The sequence below is a fragment of the Brachyhypopomus gauderio genome, unplaced genomic scaffold (assembly GCF_052324685.1).
Source record: "Brachyhypopomus gauderio isolate BG-103 unplaced genomic scaffold, BGAUD_0.2 sc422, whole genome shotgun sequence".
NCBI lineage: Eukaryota > Metazoa > Chordata > Actinopteri > Gymnotiformes > Hypopomidae > Brachyhypopomus > Brachyhypopomus gauderio.
Genome location: NW_027507243.1, coordinates 24,826 through 39,255, shown reverse-complemented (window position 1 = coordinate 39,255; position 14,430 = coordinate 24,826). Strand labels below are relative to the sequence as shown.

Genomic DNA, 14,430 nt, shown 5'->3' with positions numbered 1-14,430 from the left:
TTTACGGCTTACGGCCACACCAGCCTGAAAACGCCCGATCTCATTTGACCTCGGAAGCTAAGCTCGTTTGGGCCTGGTTAGTACTTGGATGGGAGACCACCTGGGAATACCAGGTGCTGTAAGCCTATTAGATTTAATTATCAAGCTTAAATGTGTTCTGCAAAAATCTAGCAATTTCTGTTGTTCAGGTTTTGCTCTTGTTATAATTAGATAATCTTTGCATTGTTTTATGGCTTACGGCCACACCAGCCTGAAAACGCCCGATTTCATTTGACCTAGGAAGCTAAATAGGTTTAGGCCAGGTTAATACTTGTATGGGAGACAGCTTGGGAATACCAGGTGCTGTGTGACTTTTATAGTTGAGTTGCTATTTACATTCAATTAGCAAGCTTAAAGGTGTTCTGCAAAAAAAACTAGCAATGTCTGTTGTTCAGGTTTTGCTCTCATTATAAATAGGTCATCTTTGCATTGTTTTACGGCTTACGGCCACACCAGCCTGAAAACGCCCGATCTCATTTGACCTCGGAAGCTAAGCTCGTTTGGGCCTGGTTAGTACTTGGATGGGAGACCACCTGGGAATACCAGGTACTGTAAGCCTATTAGATTTAATTATCAAGCTTAAATGTGTTCTGCAAAAATCTAGCAATTTCTGTTGTTCAGGTTTTGCTCTTGTTATAATTAGATAATCTTTGCATTGTTTTATGGCTTACGGCCACACCAGCCTGAAAACGCCCGATTTCATTTGACCTAGGAAGCTAAATAGGTTTAGGCCAGGTTAATACTTGTATGGGAGACAGCTTGGGAATACCAGGTGCTGTGTGACTTTTATAGTTGAGTTGCTATTTACATTCAATTAGCAAGCTTAAAGGTGTTCTGCAAAAAAAACTAGCAATGTCTGTTGTTCAGGTTTTGCTCTCATTATAAATAGGTCATCTTTGCATTGTTTTACGGCTTACGGCCACACCAGCCTGAAAACGCCCGATCTCATTTGACCTCGGAAGCTAAGCTCGTTTGGGCCTGGTTAGTACTTGGATGGGAGACCACCTGGGAATACCAGGTGCTGTAAGCCTATTAGATTTAATTATCAAGCTAAATAGGTTTGGGCCAGGTTAATACTTGTATGGGAGACAGCTTGGGAATACCAGGTGCTGTGTGACTTTTATAGTTGAGTTGCTGTTTACATTCAATTAGCAAGCTTAAATGTGTTCTGCAAAAAAACTAGCAATTTCTGTTGTTCAGGTTTTGTTCTTGTTATAATTAGATAATCTTTGCATTGTTTTATGGCTTACGGCCACACCAGCCTGAAAACGCCCGATTTCATTTGACCTAGGAAGCTAAATAGGTTTAGGCCAGGTTAATACTTGTATGGGAGACAGCTTGGGAATACCAGGTGCTGTGTGACTTTTATAGTTGAGTTGCTGTTTACATTCAATTAGCAAGCTTAAATGTGTTCTGCAAAAAAACTAGCAATTTCTGTTGTTCAGGTTTTGCTCTTGTTATAATTAGATAATCTTTGCATTGTTTTATGGCTTACGGCCACACCAGCCTGAAAACGCCCGATTTCATTTGACCTAGGAAGCTAAATAGGTTTAGGCCAGGTTAATACTTGTATGGGAGACAGCTTGGGAATACCAGGTGCTGTGTGACTTTTATAGTTGAGTTGCTATTTACATTCAATTAGCAAGCTTAAAGGTGTTCTGCAAAAAAAACTAGCAATGTCTGTTGTTCAGGTTTTGCTCTCATTATAAATAGGTCATCTTTGCATTCTTTTACGGCTTACGGCCACACCAGCCTGAAAACGCCCGATCTCATTTGACCTCGGAAGCTAAGCTCGTTTGGGCCTGGTTAGTACTTGGATGGGAGACCACCTGGGAATACCAGGTGCTGTAAGCCAATTAGATTTAATTATCAAGCTTAAATGTGTTCTGCAAAAAAACTAGCAATTTCTGTTGTTCAGGTTTTGCTCTTGTTATAATTAGATAATCTTTGCATTGTTTTATGGCTTACGGCCACACCAGCCTGAAAACGCCCGATCTCATTTGACCTAGGAAGCTAAATAGGTTTGGGCCAGGTTAATACTTGTATGGGAGACAGCTTGGGAATACCAGGTGCTGTGTGACTTTTATAGTTGAGTTGCTGTTTACATTCAATTAGCAAGCTTAAATGTGTTCTGCAAAAAAACTAGCAATTTCTGTTGTTCAGGTTTTGCTCTTGTTATAATTAGATAATCTTTGCATTGTTTTATGGCTTGCGGCCACACCAGCCTGAAAACGCCCGATCTCATTTGACCTCGGAAGCTAAATAGGTTTTGGCCAGGTTAATACTTGTATGGGGGACAGCTTGGGAATACCAGGTGCTGTGTGACTTTTATAGTTGAGTTGCTATTTACATTCAATTAGCAAGCTTAAAGGTGTTCTGCAAAACAAACTAGCAATGTCTGTTGTTCAGGTTTTGCTCTCATTATAAATAGGTCATCTTTGCATTCTTTTACGGCTTACGGCCACACCAGCCTGAAAACGCCCGATCTCATTTGACCTCGGAAGCTAAGCTCGTTTGGGCCTGGTTAGTACTTGGATGGGAGACCACCTGGGAATACCAGGTGCTGTAAGCCAATTAGATTTAATTATCAAGCTTAAATGTGTTCTGCAAAAAAACTAGCAATTTCTGTTGTTCAGGTTTTGCTCTTGTTATAATTAGATCATCTTTGCATTGTTTTATGGCTTACGGCCACACCAGCCTGAAAACGCCCGATTTCATTTGACCTAGGAAGCTAAATAGGTTTAGGCCAGGTTAATACTTGTATGGGAGACAGCTTGGGAATACCAGGTGCTGTGTGACTTTTATAGTTGAGTTGCTATTTACATTCAATTAGCAAGCTTAAAGGTGTTCTGCAAAAAAAACTAGCAATGTCTGTTGTTCAGGTTTTGCTCTCATTATAAATAGGTCATCTTTGCATTGTTTTACGGCTTACGGCCACACCAGCCTGAAAACGCCCGATCTCATTTGACCTCGGAAGCTAAGCTCGTTTGGGCCTGGTTAGTACTTGGATGGGAGACCACCTGGGAATACCAGGTGCTGTAAGCCTATTAGATTTAATTATCAAGCTAAATAGGTTTGGGCCAGGTTAATACTTGTATGGGAGACAGCTTGGGAATACCAGGTGCTGTGTGACTTTTATAGTTGAGTTGCTGTTTACATTCAATTAGCAAGCTTAAATGTGTTCTGCAAAAAAACTAGCAATTTCTGTTGTTCAGGTTTTGTTCTTGTTATAATTAGATAATCTTTGCATTGTTTTATGGCTTACGGCCACACCAGCCTGAAAACGCCCGATTTCATTTGACCTAGGAAGCTAAATAGGTTTAGGCCAGGTTAATACTTGTATGGGAGACAGCTTGGGAATACCAGGTGCTGTGTGACTTTTATAGTTGAGTTGCTGTTTACATTCAATTAGCAAGCTTAAATGTGTTCTGCAAAAAAACTAGCAATTTCTGTTGTTCAGGTTTTGCTCTTGTTATAATTAGATAATCTTTGCATTGTTTTATGGCTTACGGCCACACCAGCCTGAAAACGCCCGATTTCATTTGACCTAGGAAGCTAAATAGGTTTAGGCCAGGTTAATACTTGTATGGGAGACAGCTTGGGAATACCAGGTGCTGTGTGACTTTTATAGTTGAGTTGCTATTTACATTCAATTAGCAAGCTTAAAGGTGTTCTGCAAAAAAACTAGCAATGTCTGTTGTTCAGGTTTTGCTCTCATTATAAATAGGTCATCTTTGCATTCTTTTACGGCTTACGGCCACACCAGCCTGAAAACGCCCGATCTCATTTGACCTCGGAAGCTAAGCTCGTTTGGGCCTGGTTAGTACTTGGATGGGAGACCACCTGGGAATACCAGGTGCTGTAAGCCAATTAGATTTAATTATCAAGCTTAAATGTGTTCTGCAAAAAAACTAGCAATTTCTGTTGTTCAGGTTTTGCTCTTGTTATAATTAGATAATCTTTGCATTGTTTTATGGCTTACGGCCACACCAGCCTGAAAACGCCCGATCTCATTTGACCTAGGAAGCTAAATAGGTTTGGGCCAGGTTAATACTTGTATGGGAGACAGCTTGGGAATACCAGGTGCTGTGTGACTTTTATAGTTGAGTTGCTGTTTACATTCAATTAGCAAGCTTAAATGTGTTCTGCAAAAAAACTAGCAATTTCTGTTGTTCAGGTTTTGCTCTTGTTATAATTAGATAATCTTTGCATTGTTTTATGGCTTGCGGCCACACCAGCCTGAAAACGCCCGATCTCATTTGACCTCGGAAGCTAAATAGGTTTTGGCCAGGTTAATACTTGTATGGGGGACAGCTTGGGAATACCAGGTGCTGTGTGACTTTTATAGTTGAGTTGCTATTTACATTCAATTAGCAAGCTTAAAGGTGTTCTGCAAAACAAACTAGCAATGTCTGTTGTTCAGGTTTTGCTCTCATTATAAATAGGTCATCTTTGCATTCTTTTACGGCTTACGGCCACACCAGCCTGAAAACGCCCGATCTCATTTGACCTCGGAAGCTAAGCTCGTTTGGGCCTGGTTAGTACTTGGATGGGAGACCACCTGGGAATACCAGGTGCTGTAAGCCAATTAGATTTAATTATCAAGCTTAAATGTGTTCTGCAAAAAAACTAGCAATTTCTGTTGTTCAGGTTTTGCTCTTGTTATAATTAGATAATCTTTGCATTGTTTTATGGCTTACGGCCACACCAGCCTGAAAACGCCCGATTTCATTTGACCTAGGAAGCTAAATAGGTTTAGGCCAGGTTAATACTTGTATGGGAGACAGCTTGGGAATACCAGGTGCTGTGTGACTTTTATAGTTGAGTTGCTATTTACATTCAATTAGCAAGCTTAAAGGTGTTCTGCAAAAAAAACTAGCAATGTCTGTTGTTCAGGTTTTGCTCTCATTATAAATAGGTCATCTTTGCATTGTTTTACGGCTTACGGCCACACCAGCCTGAAAACGCCCGATCTCATTTGACCTCGGAAGCTAAGCTCGTTTGGGCCTGGTTAGTACTTGGATGGGAGACCACCTGGGAATACCAGGTGCTGTAAGCCTATTAGATTTAATTATCAAGCTAAATAGGTTTGGGCCAGGTTAATACTTGTATGGGAGACAGCTTGGGAATGCCAGGTGCTGTGTGACTTTTATAGTTGAGTTGCTGTTTACATTCAATTAGCAAGCTTAAATGTGTTCTGCAAAAAAACTAGCAATTTCTGTTGTTCAGGTTTTGCTCTTGTTATAATTAGATCATCTTTGCATTGTTTTATGGCTTACGGCCACACCAGCCTGAAAACGCCCGATTTCATTTGACCTAGGAAGCTAAATAGGTTTAGGCCAGGTTAATACTTGTATGGGAGACAGCTTGGGAATACCAGGTGCTGTGTGACTTTTATAGTTGAGTTGCTATTTACATTCAATTAGCAAGCTTAAAGGTGTTCTGCAAAAAAAACTAGCAATGTCTGTTGTTCAGGTTTTGCTCTCATTATAAATAGGTCATCTTTGCATTGTTTTACGGCTTACGGCCACACCAGCCTGAAAACGCCCGATCTCATTTGACCTCGGAAGCTAAGCTCGTTTGGGCCTGGTTAGTACTTGGATGGGAGACCACCTGGGAATACCAGGTGCTGTAAGCCTATTAGATTTAATTATCAAGCTAAATAGGTTTGGGCCAGGTTAATACTTGTATGGGAGACAGCTTGGGAATACCAGGTGCTGTGTGACTTTTATAGTTGAGTTGCTGTTTACATTCAATTAGCAAGCTTAAATGTGTTCTGCAAAAAAACTAGCAATTTCTGTTGTTCAGGTTTTGTTCTTGTTATAATTAGATAATCTTTGCATTGTTTTATGGCTTACGGCCACACCAGCCTGAAAACGCCCGATTTCATTTGACCTAGGAAGCTAAATAGGTTTAGGCCAGGTTAATACTTGTATGGGAGACAGCTTGGGAATACCAGGTGCTGTGTGACTTTTATAGTTGAGTTGCTGTTTACATTCAATTAGCAAGCTTAAATGTGTTCTGCAAAAAAACTAGCAATTTCTGTTGTTCAGGTTTTGCTCTTGTTATAATTAGATAATCTTTGCATTGTTTTATGGCTTACGGCCACACCAGCCTGAAAACGCCCGATTTCATTTGACCTAGGAAGCTAAATAGGTTTAGGCCAGGTTAATACTTGTATGGGAGACAGCTTGGGAATACCAGGTGCTGTGTGACTTTTATAGTTGAGTTGCTATTTACATTCAATTAGCAAGCTTAAAGGTGTTCTGCAAAAAAAACTAGCAATGTCTGTTGTTCAGGTTTTGCTCTCATTATAAATAGGTCATCTTTGCATTCTTTTACGGCTTACGGCCACACCAGCCTGAAAACGCCCGATCTCATTTGACCTCGGAAGCTAAGCTCGTTTGGGCCTGGTTAGTACTTGGATGGGAGACCACCTGGGAATACCAGGTGCTGTAAGCCAATTAGATTTAATTATCAAGCTTAAATGTGTTCTGCAAAAAAACTAGCAATTTCTGTTGTTCAGGTTTTGCTCTTGTTATAATTAGATAATCTTTGCATTGTTTTATGGCTTACGGCCACACCAGCCTGAAAACGCCCGATCTCATTTGACCTAGGAAGCTAAATAGGTTTGGGCCAGGTTAATACTTGTATGGGAGACAGCTTGGGAATACCAGGTGCTGTGTGACTTTTATAGTTGAGTTGCTGTTTACATTCAATTAGCAAGCTTAAATGTGTTCTGCAAAAAAACTAGCAATTTCTGTTGTTCAGGTTTTGCTCTTGTTATAATTAGATAATCTTTGCATTGTTTTATGGCTTGCGGCCACACCAGCCTGAAAACGCGCCGATCTCATTTGACCTCGGAAGCTAAATAGGTTTTGGCCAGGTTAATACTTGTATGGGGGACAGCTTGGGAATACCAGGTGCTGTGTGACTTTTATAGTTGAGTTGCTATTTACATTCAATTAGCAAGCTTAAAGGTGTTCTGCAAAACAAACTAGCAATGTCTGTTGTTCAGGTTTTGCTCTCATTATAAATAGGTCATCTTTGCATTCTTTTACGGCTTACGGCCACACCAGCCTGAAAACGCTCCGATCTCATTTGACCTCGGAAGCTAAGCTCGTTTGGGCCTGGTTAGTACTTGGATGGGAGACCACCTGGGAATACCAGGTGCTGTAAGCCAATTAGATTTAATTATCAAGCTTAAATGTGTTCTGCAAAAAAACTAGCAATTTCTGTTGTTCAGGTTTTGCTCTTGTTATAATTAGATAATCTTTGCATTGTTTTATGGCTTACGGCCACACCAGCCTGAAAACGCCCGATTTCATTTGACCTAGGAAGCTAAATAGGTTTAGGCCAGGTTAATACTTGTATGGGAGACAGCTTGGGAATACCAGGTGCTGTGTGACTTTTATAGTTGAGTTGCTATTTACATTCAATTAGCAAGCTTAAAGGTGTTCTGCAAAAAAAACTAGCAATGTCTGTTGTTCAGGTTTTGCTCTCATTATAAATAGGTCATCTTTGCATTGTTTTACGGCTTACGGCCACACCAGCCTGAAAACGCCCGATCTCATTTGACCTCGGAAGCTAAGCTCGTTTGGGCCTGGTTAGTACTTGGATGGGAGACCACCTGGGAATACCAGGTGCTGTAAGCCTATTAGATTTAATTATCAAGCTAAATAGGTTTGGGCCAGGTTAATACTTGTATGGGAGACAGCTTGGGAATGCCAGGTGCTGTGTGACTTTTATAGTTGAGTTGCTGTTTACATTCAATTAGCAAGCTTAAATGTGTTCTGCAAAAAAACTAGCAATTTCTGTTGTTCAGGTTTTGCTCTTGTTATAATTAGATCATCTTTGCATTGTTTTATGGCTTACGGCCACACCAGCCTGAAAACGCCCGATTTCATTTGACCTAGGAAGCTAAATAGGTTTAGGCCAGGTTAATACTTGTATGGGAGACAGCTTGGGAATACCAGGTGCTGTGTGACTTTTATAGTTGAGTTGCTATTTACATTCAATTAGCAAGCTTAAAGGTGTTCTGCAAAAAAAACTAGCAATGTCTGTTGTTCAGGTTTTGCTCTCATTATAAATAGGTCATCTTTGCATTGTTTTACGGCTTACGGCCACACCAGCCTGAAAACGCCCGATCTCATTTGACCTCGGAAGCTAAGCTCGTTTGGGCCTGGTTAGTACTTGGATGGGAGACCACCTGGGAATACCAGGTGCTGTAAGCCTATTAGATTTAATTATCAAGCTAAATAGGTTTGGGCCAGGTTAATACTTGTATGGGAGACAGCTTGGGAATACCAGGTGCTGTGTTTTTATAGTTGAGTTGCTGTTTACATTCAATTAGCAAGCTTAAATGTGTTCTGCAAAAAAACTAGCAATTTCTGTTGTTCAGGTTTTGTTCTTGTTATAATTAGATAATCTTTGCATTGTTTTATGGCTTACGGCCACACCAGCCTGAAAACGCCCGATTTCATTTGACCTAGGAAGCTAAATAGGTTTAGGCCAGGTTAATACTTGTATGGGAGACAGCTTGGGAATACCAGGTGCTGTGTGACTTTTATAGTTGAGTTGCTGTTTACATTCAATTAGCAAGCTTAAATGTGTTCTGCAAAAAAACTAGCAATTTCTGTTGTTCAGGTTTTGCTCTTGTTATAATTAGATAATCTTTGCATTGTTTTATGGCTTACGGCCACACCAGCCTGAAAACGCCCGATTTCATTTGACCTAGGAAGCTAAATAGGTTTAGGCCAGGTTAATACTTGTATGGGAGACAGCTTGGGAATACCAGGTGCTGTGTGACTTTTATAGTTGAGTTGCTATTTACATTCAATTAGCAAGCTTAAAGGTGTTCTGCAAAAAAAACTAGCAATGTCTGTTGTTCAGGTTTTGCTCTCATTATAAATAGGTCATCTTTGCATTCTTTTACGGCTTACGGCCACACCAGCCTGAAAACGCCCGATCTCATTTGACCTCGGAAGCTAAGCTCGTTTGGGCCTGGTTAGTACTTGGATGGGAGACCACCTGGGAATACCAGGTGCTGTAAGCCAATTAGATTTAATTATCAAGCTTAAATGTGTTCTGCAAAAAAACTAGCAATTTCTGTTGTTCAGGTTTTGCTCTTGTTATAATTAGATAATCTTTGCATTGTTTTATGGCTTACGGCCACACCAGCCTGAAAACGCCCGATCTCATTTGACCTAGGAAGCTAAATAGGTTTGGGCCAGGTTAATACTTGTATGGGAGACAGCTTGGGAATACCAGGTGCTGTGTGACTTTTATAGTTGAGTTGCTGTTTACATTCAATTAGCAAGCTTAAATGTGTTCTGCAAAAAAACTAGCAATTTCTGTTGTTCAGGTTTTGCTCTTGTTATAATTAGATAATCTTTGCATTGTTTTATGGCTTGCGGCCACACCAGCCTGAAAACGCCCGATCTCATTTGACCTCGGAAGCTAAATAGGTTTTGGCCAGGTTAATACTTGTATGGGGGACAGCTTGGGAATACCAGGTGCTGTGTGACTTTTATAGTTGAGTTGCTATTTACATTCAATTAGCAAGCTTAAAGGTGTTCTGCAAAACAAACTAGCAATGTCTGTTGTTCAGGTTTTGCTCTCATTATAAATAGGTCATCTTTGCATTCTTTTACGGCTTACGGCCACACCAGCCTGAAAACGCCCGATCTCATTTGACCTCGGAAGCTAAGCTCGTTTGGGCCTGGTTAGTACTTGGATGGGAGACCACCTGGGAATACCAGGTGCTGTAAGCCAATTAGATTTAATTATCAAGCTTAAATGTGTTCTGCAAAAAAACTAGCAATTTCTGTTGTTCAGGTTTTGCTCTTGTTATAATTAGATAATCTTTGCATTGTTTTATGGCTTACGGCCACACCAGCCTGAAAACGCCCGATTTCATTTGACCTAGGAAGCTAAATAGGTTTAAGCCAGGTTAATACTTGTATGGGAGACAGCTTGGGAATACCAGGTGCTGTGTGACTTTTATAGTTGAGTTGCTGTTTACATTCAATTAGCAAGCTTAAATGTGTTCTGCAAAAAAACTAGCAATTTCTGTTGTTCAGGTTTTGCTCTTGTTATAATTAGATAATCTTTGCATTGTTTTATGGCTTACGGCCACACCAGCCTGAAAACGCCCGATTTCATTTGACCTAGGAAGCTAAATAGGTTTAGGCCAGGTTAATACTTGTATGGGAGACAGCTTGGGAATACCAGGTGCTGTGACTTTTATAGTTGAGTTGCTATTTACATTCAATTAGCAAGCTTAAAGGTGTTCTGCAAAAAAAACTAGCAATGTCTGTTGTTCAGGTTTTGCTCTCATTATAAATAGGTCATCTTTGCATTCTTTTACGGCTTACGGCCACACCAGCCTGAAAACGCCCGATCTCATTTGACCTCGGAAGCTAAGCTCGTTTGGGCCTGGTTAGTACTTGGATGGGAGACCACCTGGGAATACCAGGTGCTGTAAGCCAATTAGATTTAATTATCAAGCTTAAATGTGTTCTGCAAAAAAACTAGCAATTTCTGTTGTTCAGGTTTTGCTCTTGTTATAATTAGATAATCTTTGCATTGTTTTATGGCTTACGGCCACACCAGCCTGAAAACGCCCGATCTCATTTGACCTAGGAAGCTAAATAGGTTTGGGCCAGGTTAATACTTGTATGGGAGACAGCTTGGGAATACCAGGTGCTGTGTGACTTTTATAGTTGAGTTGCTGTTTACATTCAATTAGCAAGCTTAAATGTGTTCTGCAAAAAAACTAGCAATTTCTGTTGTTCAGGTTTTGCTCTTGTTATAATTAGATAATCTTTGCATTGTTTTATGGCTTGCGGCCACACCAGCCTGAAAACGCCCGATCTCATTTGACCTCGGAAGCTAAATAGGTTTTGGCCAGGTTAATACTTGTATGGGGGACAGCTTGGGAATACCAGGTGCTGTGTGACTTTTATAGTTGAGTTGCTATTTACATTCAATTAGCAAGCTTAAAGGTGTTCTGCAAAACAAACTAGCAATGTCTGTTGTTCAGGTTTTGCTCTCATTATAAATAGGTCATCTTTGCATTCTTTTAGGGCTTACGGCCACACCAGCCTGAAAACGCCCGATCTTATTTGACCTCGGAAGCTAAGCTCGTTTGGGCCTGGTTAGTACTTGGATGGGAGACCACCTGGGAATACCAGGTGCTGTAAGCCAATTAGATTTAATTATCAAGCTTAAATGTGTTCTGCAAAAAAACTAGCAATTTCTGTTGTTCAGGTTTTGCTCTTGTTATAATTAGATAATCTTTGCATTGTTTTATGGCTTACGGCCACACCAGCCTGAAAACGCCCGATTTCATTTGACCTAGGAAGCTAAATAGGTTTAGGCCAGGTTAATACTTGTATGGGAGACAGCTTGGGAATACCAGGTGCTGTGTGACTTTTATAGTTGAGTTGCTATTTACATTCAATTAGCAAGCTTAAAGGTGTTCTGCAAAAAAAACTAGCAATGTCTGTTGTTCAGGTTTTGCTCTCATTATAAATAGGTCATCTTTGCATTGTTTTATGGCTTACGGCCACACCAGCCTGAAAACGCCCGATCTCATTTGACCTTGGAAGCTAAGCTCGTTTGGGCCTGGTTAGTACTTGGATGGGAGACCACCTGGGAATACCAGGTACTGTAAGCCTATTAGATTTAATTATCAAGCTTAAATGTGTTCTGCAAAAATCTAGCAATTTCTGTTGTTCAGGTTTTGCTCTTGTTATAATTAGATAATCTTTGCATTGTTTTATGGCTTACGGCCACACCAGCCTGAAAACGCCCGATCCTATTTGACCTAGGAAGCTAAATAGGTTTAGGCCAGGTTAATACTTGTATGGGAGACAGCTTGGGAATACCAGGTGCTGTGTGACTTTTATAGTTGAGTTGCTATTTACATTCAATTAGCAAGCTTAAAGGTGTTCTGCAAAAAAAACTAGCAATGTCTGTTGTTCAGGTTTTGCTCTCATTATAAATAGGTCATCTTTGCATTGTTTTACGGCTTACGGCCACACCAGCCTGAAAACGCCCGATCTCATTTGACCTCGGAAGCTAAGCTCGTTTGGGCCTGGTTAGTACTTGGATGGGAGACCACCTGGGAATACCAGGTGCTGTAAGCCTATTAGATTTAATTATCAAGCTAAATAGGTTTGGGCCAGGTTAATACTTGTATGGGAGACAGCTTGGGAATACCAGGTGCTGTGTGACTTTTATAGTTGAGTTGCTGTTTACATTCAATTAGCAAGCTTAAATGTGTTCTGCAAAAAAACTAGCAATTTCTGTTGTTCAGGTTTTGCTCTTGTTATAATTAGATAATCTTTGCATTGTTTTATGGCTTACGGCCACACCAGCCTGAAAACGCCCGATTTCATTTGACCTAGGAAGCTAAATAGGTTTAGGCCAGGTTAATACTTGTATGGGAGACAGCTTGGGAATACCAGGTGCTGTGTGACTTTTATAGTTGAGTTGCTATTTACATTCAATTAGCAAGCTTAAAGGTGTTCTGCAAAAAAAAAACTAGCAATGTCTGTTGTTCAGGTTTTGCTCTCATTATAAATAGGTCATCTTTGCATTGTTTTACGGCTTACGGCCACACCAGCCTGAAAACGCCCGATCTCATTTGACCTCGGAAGCTAAGCTCGTTTGGGCCTGGTTAGTACTTGGATGGGAGACCACCTGGGAATACCAGGTACTGTAAGCCTATTAGATTTAATTATCAAGCTTAAATGTGTTCTGCAAAAATCTAGCAATTTCTGTTGTTCAGGTTTTGCTCTTGTTATAATTAGATAATCTTTGCATTGTTTTATGGCTTACGGCCACACCAGCCTGAAAACGCCCGATCCTATTTGACCTAGGAAGCTAAATAGGTTTAGGCCAGGTTAATACTTGTATGGGAGACAGCTTGGGAATACCAGGTGCTGTGTGACTTTTATAGTTGAGTTGCTATTTACATTCAATTAGCAAGCTTAAAGGTGTTCTGCAAAAAAAAACTAGCAATGTCTGTTGTTCAGGTTTTGCTCTCATTATAAATAGGTCATCTTTGCATTGTTTTACGGCTTACGGCCACACCAGCCTGAAAACGCCCGATCTCATTTGACCTCGGAAGCTAAGCTCGTTTGGGCCTGGTTAGTACTTGGATGGGAGACCACCTGGGAATACCAGGTGCTGTAAGGCTATTAGATTTAATTATCAAGCTAAATAGGTTTGGGCCAGGTTAATACTTGTATGGGAGACAGCTTGGGAATGCCAGGTGCTGTGTGACTTTTATAGTTGAGTTGCTGTTTACATTCAATTAGCAAGCTTAAATGTGTTCTGCAAAAAAACTAGCAATTTCTGTTGTTCAGGTTTTGCTCTTGTTATAATTAGATCATCTTTGCATTGTTTTATGGCTTACGGCCACACCAGCCTGAAAACGCCCGATCCTATTTGACCTAGGAAGCTAAATAGGTTTAGGCCAGGTTAATACTTGTATGGGAGACAGCTTGGGAATACCAGGTGCTGTGTGACTTTTATAGTTGAGTTGCTATTTACATTCAATTAGCAAGCTTAAAGGTGTTCTGCAAAAAAAAACTAGCAATGTCTGTTGTTCAGGTTTTGCTCTCATTATAAATAGGTCATCTTTGCATTGTTTTACGGCTTACGGCCACACCAGCCTGAAAACGCCCGATCTCATTTGACCTCGGAAGCTAAGCTCGTTTGGGCCTGGTTAGTACTTGGATGGGAGACCACCTGGGAATACCAGGTGCTGTAAGGCTATTAGATTTAATTATCAAGCTAAATAGGTTTGGGCCAGGTTAATACTTGTATGGGAGACAGCTTGGGAATGCCAGGTGCTGTGTGACTTTTATAGTTGAGTTGCTGTTTACATTCAATTAGCAAGCTTAAATGTGTTCTGCAAAAAAACTAGCAATTTCTGTTGTTCAGGTTTTGCTCTTGTTATAATTAGATCATCTTTGCATTGTTTTATGGCTTACGGCCACACCAGCCTGAAAACGCCCGATTTCATTTGACCTAGGAAGCTAAATAGGTTTAGGCCAGGTTAATACTTGTATGGGAGACAGCTTGGGAATACCAGGTGCTGTGTGACTTTTATAGTTGAGTTGCTATTTACATTCAATTAGCAAGCTTAAAGGTGTTCTGCAAAAAAAAACTAGCAATGTCTGTTGTTCAGGTTTTGCTCTCATTATAAATAGGTCATCTTTGCATTGTTTTACGGCTTACGGCCACACCAGCCTGAAAACGCCCGATCTCATTTGACCTCGGAAGCTAAGCTCGTTTGGGCCTGGTTAGTACTTGGATGGGAGACCACCTGGGAATACCAGGTGCTGTAAGCCTATTAGATTTAATTATCAAGCTTAA

General features: G+C 40.5%; 24 non-coding genes and 32 pseudogenes across 24 annotated transcripts; all 56 read left to right on the top strand.

Annotated features, from left to right (window-relative positions):
* Positions 1-6: 6 nt before the first annotated feature.
* Positions 7-125, top strand: LOC143505923 (5S ribosomal RNA). The gene has a single exon (XR_013128062.1). It is a non-coding gene; the product is annotated as a 5S ribosomal RNA (ribosomal RNA).
* Positions 126-232: 107 nt separating this feature from the next.
* LOC143506106 (5S ribosomal RNA) lies at positions 233-351 on the top strand (annotated as a pseudogene).
* A 127-nt stretch (positions 352-478) lies between these two features.
* Positions 479-597, top strand: LOC143505959 (5S ribosomal RNA). The gene has a single exon (XR_013128097.1). It is a non-coding gene; the product is annotated as a 5S ribosomal RNA (ribosomal RNA).
* Positions 598-704: 107 nt separating this feature from the next.
* Positions 705-823, top strand: LOC143506105 (5S ribosomal RNA; annotated as a pseudogene).
* A 127-nt stretch (positions 824-950) lies between these two features.
* Positions 951-1,069, top strand: LOC143505922 (5S ribosomal RNA). Its single transcript, XR_013128061.1, has one exon. It is a non-coding gene; the product is annotated as a 5S ribosomal RNA (ribosomal RNA).
* Positions 1,070-1,283: 214 nt separating this feature from the next.
* On the top strand, positions 1,284-1,402 carry LOC143506104 (5S ribosomal RNA; annotated as a pseudogene).
* A 126-nt stretch (positions 1,403-1,528) lies between these two features.
* Positions 1,529-1,647, top strand: LOC143506103 (5S ribosomal RNA; annotated as a pseudogene).
* A 127-nt stretch (positions 1,648-1,774) lies between these two features.
* LOC143505921 (5S ribosomal RNA) lies at positions 1,775-1,893 on the top strand. Its single transcript, XR_013128060.1, has one exon. It is a non-coding gene; the product is annotated as a 5S ribosomal RNA (ribosomal RNA).
* A 108-nt stretch (positions 1,894-2,001) lies between these two features.
* On the top strand, positions 2,002-2,120 carry LOC143505995 (5S ribosomal RNA; annotated as a pseudogene).
* A 126-nt stretch (positions 2,121-2,246) lies between these two features.
* On the top strand, positions 2,247-2,365 carry LOC143506020 (5S ribosomal RNA; annotated as a pseudogene).
* Positions 2,366-2,492: 127 nt separating this feature from the next.
* On the top strand, positions 2,493-2,611 carry LOC143506177 (5S ribosomal RNA). Its single transcript, XR_013128160.1, has one exon. It is a non-coding gene; the product is annotated as a 5S ribosomal RNA (ribosomal RNA).
* Positions 2,612-2,719: 108 nt separating this feature from the next.
* Positions 2,720-2,838, top strand: LOC143506102 (5S ribosomal RNA; annotated as a pseudogene).
* Positions 2,839-2,965: 127 nt separating this feature from the next.
* Positions 2,966-3,084, top strand: LOC143506176 (5S ribosomal RNA). Its single transcript, XR_013128159.1, has one exon. It is a non-coding gene; the product is annotated as a 5S ribosomal RNA (ribosomal RNA).
* Positions 3,085-3,298: 214 nt separating this feature from the next.
* LOC143506101 (5S ribosomal RNA) lies at positions 3,299-3,417 on the top strand (annotated as a pseudogene).
* A 126-nt stretch (positions 3,418-3,543) lies between these two features.
* On the top strand, positions 3,544-3,662 carry LOC143506100 (5S ribosomal RNA; annotated as a pseudogene).
* A 126-nt stretch (positions 3,663-3,788) lies between these two features.
* LOC143506175 (5S ribosomal RNA) lies at positions 3,789-3,907 on the top strand. The gene has a single exon (XR_013128158.1). It is a non-coding gene; the product is annotated as a 5S ribosomal RNA (ribosomal RNA).
* A 108-nt stretch (positions 3,908-4,015) lies between these two features.
* On the top strand, positions 4,016-4,134 carry LOC143505994 (5S ribosomal RNA; annotated as a pseudogene).
* Positions 4,135-4,260: 126 nt separating this feature from the next.
* On the top strand, positions 4,261-4,379 carry LOC143506019 (5S ribosomal RNA; annotated as a pseudogene).
* A 127-nt stretch (positions 4,380-4,506) lies between these two features.
* LOC143506174 (5S ribosomal RNA) lies at positions 4,507-4,625 on the top strand. The gene has a single exon (XR_013128157.1). It is a non-coding gene; the product is annotated as a 5S ribosomal RNA (ribosomal RNA).
* Positions 4,626-4,733: 108 nt separating this feature from the next.
* On the top strand, positions 4,734-4,852 carry LOC143506098 (5S ribosomal RNA; annotated as a pseudogene).
* Positions 4,853-4,979: 127 nt separating this feature from the next.
* Positions 4,980-5,098, top strand: LOC143506173 (5S ribosomal RNA). Its single transcript, XR_013128156.1, has one exon. It is a non-coding gene; the product is annotated as a 5S ribosomal RNA (ribosomal RNA).
* A 214-nt stretch (positions 5,099-5,312) lies between these two features.
* On the top strand, positions 5,313-5,431 carry LOC143506097 (5S ribosomal RNA; annotated as a pseudogene).
* A 127-nt stretch (positions 5,432-5,558) lies between these two features.
* On the top strand, positions 5,559-5,677 carry LOC143506171 (5S ribosomal RNA). The gene has a single exon (XR_013128154.1). It is a non-coding gene; the product is annotated as a 5S ribosomal RNA (ribosomal RNA).
* A 214-nt stretch (positions 5,678-5,891) lies between these two features.
* On the top strand, positions 5,892-6,010 carry LOC143506096 (5S ribosomal RNA; annotated as a pseudogene).
* A 126-nt stretch (positions 6,011-6,136) lies between these two features.
* LOC143506095 (5S ribosomal RNA) lies at positions 6,137-6,255 on the top strand (annotated as a pseudogene).
* Positions 6,256-6,382: 127 nt separating this feature from the next.
* LOC143506170 (5S ribosomal RNA) lies at positions 6,383-6,501 on the top strand. The gene has a single exon (XR_013128153.1). It is a non-coding gene; the product is annotated as a 5S ribosomal RNA (ribosomal RNA).
* A 108-nt stretch (positions 6,502-6,609) lies between these two features.
* LOC143505992 (5S ribosomal RNA) lies at positions 6,610-6,728 on the top strand (annotated as a pseudogene).
* A 126-nt stretch (positions 6,729-6,854) lies between these two features.
* On the top strand, positions 6,855-6,974 carry LOC143506033 (5S ribosomal RNA; annotated as a pseudogene).
* A 127-nt stretch (positions 6,975-7,101) lies between these two features.
* LOC143505974 (5S ribosomal RNA) lies at positions 7,102-7,221 on the top strand. Its single transcript, XR_013128112.1, has one exon. It is a non-coding gene; the product is annotated as a 5S ribosomal RNA (ribosomal RNA).
* A 108-nt stretch (positions 7,222-7,329) lies between these two features.
* Positions 7,330-7,448, top strand: LOC143506094 (5S ribosomal RNA; annotated as a pseudogene).
* A 127-nt stretch (positions 7,449-7,575) lies between these two features.
* On the top strand, positions 7,576-7,694 carry LOC143506169 (5S ribosomal RNA). The gene has a single exon (XR_013128152.1). It is a non-coding gene; the product is annotated as a 5S ribosomal RNA (ribosomal RNA).
* Positions 7,695-7,908: 214 nt separating this feature from the next.
* On the top strand, positions 7,909-8,027 carry LOC143506093 (5S ribosomal RNA; annotated as a pseudogene).
* Positions 8,028-8,154: 127 nt separating this feature from the next.
* On the top strand, positions 8,155-8,273 carry LOC143506168 (5S ribosomal RNA). Its single transcript, XR_013128151.1, has one exon. It is a non-coding gene; the product is annotated as a 5S ribosomal RNA (ribosomal RNA).
* A 211-nt stretch (positions 8,274-8,484) lies between these two features.
* LOC143506092 (5S ribosomal RNA) lies at positions 8,485-8,603 on the top strand (annotated as a pseudogene).
* A 126-nt stretch (positions 8,604-8,729) lies between these two features.
* Positions 8,730-8,848, top strand: LOC143506091 (5S ribosomal RNA; annotated as a pseudogene).
* Positions 8,849-8,975: 127 nt separating this feature from the next.
* On the top strand, positions 8,976-9,094 carry LOC143506166 (5S ribosomal RNA). The gene has a single exon (XR_013128150.1). It is a non-coding gene; the product is annotated as a 5S ribosomal RNA (ribosomal RNA).
* Positions 9,095-9,202: 108 nt separating this feature from the next.
* On the top strand, positions 9,203-9,321 carry LOC143505991 (5S ribosomal RNA; annotated as a pseudogene).
* A 126-nt stretch (positions 9,322-9,447) lies between these two features.
* On the top strand, positions 9,448-9,566 carry LOC143506018 (5S ribosomal RNA; annotated as a pseudogene).
* Positions 9,567-9,693: 127 nt separating this feature from the next.
* On the top strand, positions 9,694-9,812 carry LOC143506165 (5S ribosomal RNA). Its single transcript, XR_013128149.1, has one exon. It is a non-coding gene; the product is annotated as a 5S ribosomal RNA (ribosomal RNA).
* Positions 9,813-10,165: 353 nt separating this feature from the next.
* LOC143506146 (5S ribosomal RNA) lies at positions 10,166-10,284 on the top strand (annotated as a pseudogene).
* A 125-nt stretch (positions 10,285-10,409) lies between these two features.
* LOC143506164 (5S ribosomal RNA) lies at positions 10,410-10,528 on the top strand. Its single transcript, XR_013128148.1, has one exon. It is a non-coding gene; the product is annotated as a 5S ribosomal RNA (ribosomal RNA).
* A 108-nt stretch (positions 10,529-10,636) lies between these two features.
* Positions 10,637-10,755, top strand: LOC143505990 (5S ribosomal RNA; annotated as a pseudogene).
* A 126-nt stretch (positions 10,756-10,881) lies between these two features.
* On the top strand, positions 10,882-11,000 carry LOC143506016 (5S ribosomal RNA; annotated as a pseudogene).
* A 127-nt stretch (positions 11,001-11,127) lies between these two features.
* LOC143505970 (5S ribosomal RNA) lies at positions 11,128-11,246 on the top strand. Its single transcript, XR_013128108.1, has one exon. It is a non-coding gene; the product is annotated as a 5S ribosomal RNA (ribosomal RNA).
* Positions 11,247-11,354: 108 nt separating this feature from the next.
* Positions 11,355-11,473, top strand: LOC143506090 (5S ribosomal RNA; annotated as a pseudogene).
* Positions 11,474-11,600: 127 nt separating this feature from the next.
* Positions 11,601-11,719, top strand: LOC143505976 (5S ribosomal RNA). Its single transcript, XR_013128114.1, has one exon. It is a non-coding gene; the product is annotated as a 5S ribosomal RNA (ribosomal RNA).
* A 107-nt stretch (positions 11,720-11,826) lies between these two features.
* LOC143506038 (5S ribosomal RNA) lies at positions 11,827-11,945 on the top strand (annotated as a pseudogene).
* Positions 11,946-12,072: 127 nt separating this feature from the next.
* LOC143506163 (5S ribosomal RNA) lies at positions 12,073-12,191 on the top strand. The gene has a single exon (XR_013128147.1). It is a non-coding gene; the product is annotated as a 5S ribosomal RNA (ribosomal RNA).
* Positions 12,192-12,405: 214 nt separating this feature from the next.
* Positions 12,406-12,524, top strand: LOC143506088 (5S ribosomal RNA; annotated as a pseudogene).
* Positions 12,525-12,653: 129 nt separating this feature from the next.
* LOC143505958 (5S ribosomal RNA) lies at positions 12,654-12,772 on the top strand. The gene has a single exon (XR_013128096.1). It is a non-coding gene; the product is annotated as a 5S ribosomal RNA (ribosomal RNA).
* Positions 12,773-12,879: 107 nt separating this feature from the next.
* Positions 12,880-12,998, top strand: LOC143506037 (5S ribosomal RNA; annotated as a pseudogene).
* Positions 12,999-13,126: 128 nt separating this feature from the next.
* LOC143505965 (5S ribosomal RNA) lies at positions 13,127-13,245 on the top strand. Its single transcript, XR_013128103.1, has one exon. It is a non-coding gene; the product is annotated as a 5S ribosomal RNA (ribosomal RNA).
* A 214-nt stretch (positions 13,246-13,459) lies between these two features.
* LOC143506036 (5S ribosomal RNA) lies at positions 13,460-13,578 on the top strand (annotated as a pseudogene).
* Positions 13,579-13,706: 128 nt separating this feature from the next.
* LOC143505964 (5S ribosomal RNA) lies at positions 13,707-13,825 on the top strand. The gene has a single exon (XR_013128102.1). It is a non-coding gene; the product is annotated as a 5S ribosomal RNA (ribosomal RNA).
* A 214-nt stretch (positions 13,826-14,039) lies between these two features.
* LOC143506086 (5S ribosomal RNA) lies at positions 14,040-14,158 on the top strand (annotated as a pseudogene).
* Positions 14,159-14,286: 128 nt separating this feature from the next.
* LOC143506162 (5S ribosomal RNA) lies at positions 14,287-14,405 on the top strand. Its single transcript, XR_013128146.1, has one exon. It is a non-coding gene; the product is annotated as a 5S ribosomal RNA (ribosomal RNA).
* Positions 14,406-14,430: the final 25 nt, after the last annotated feature.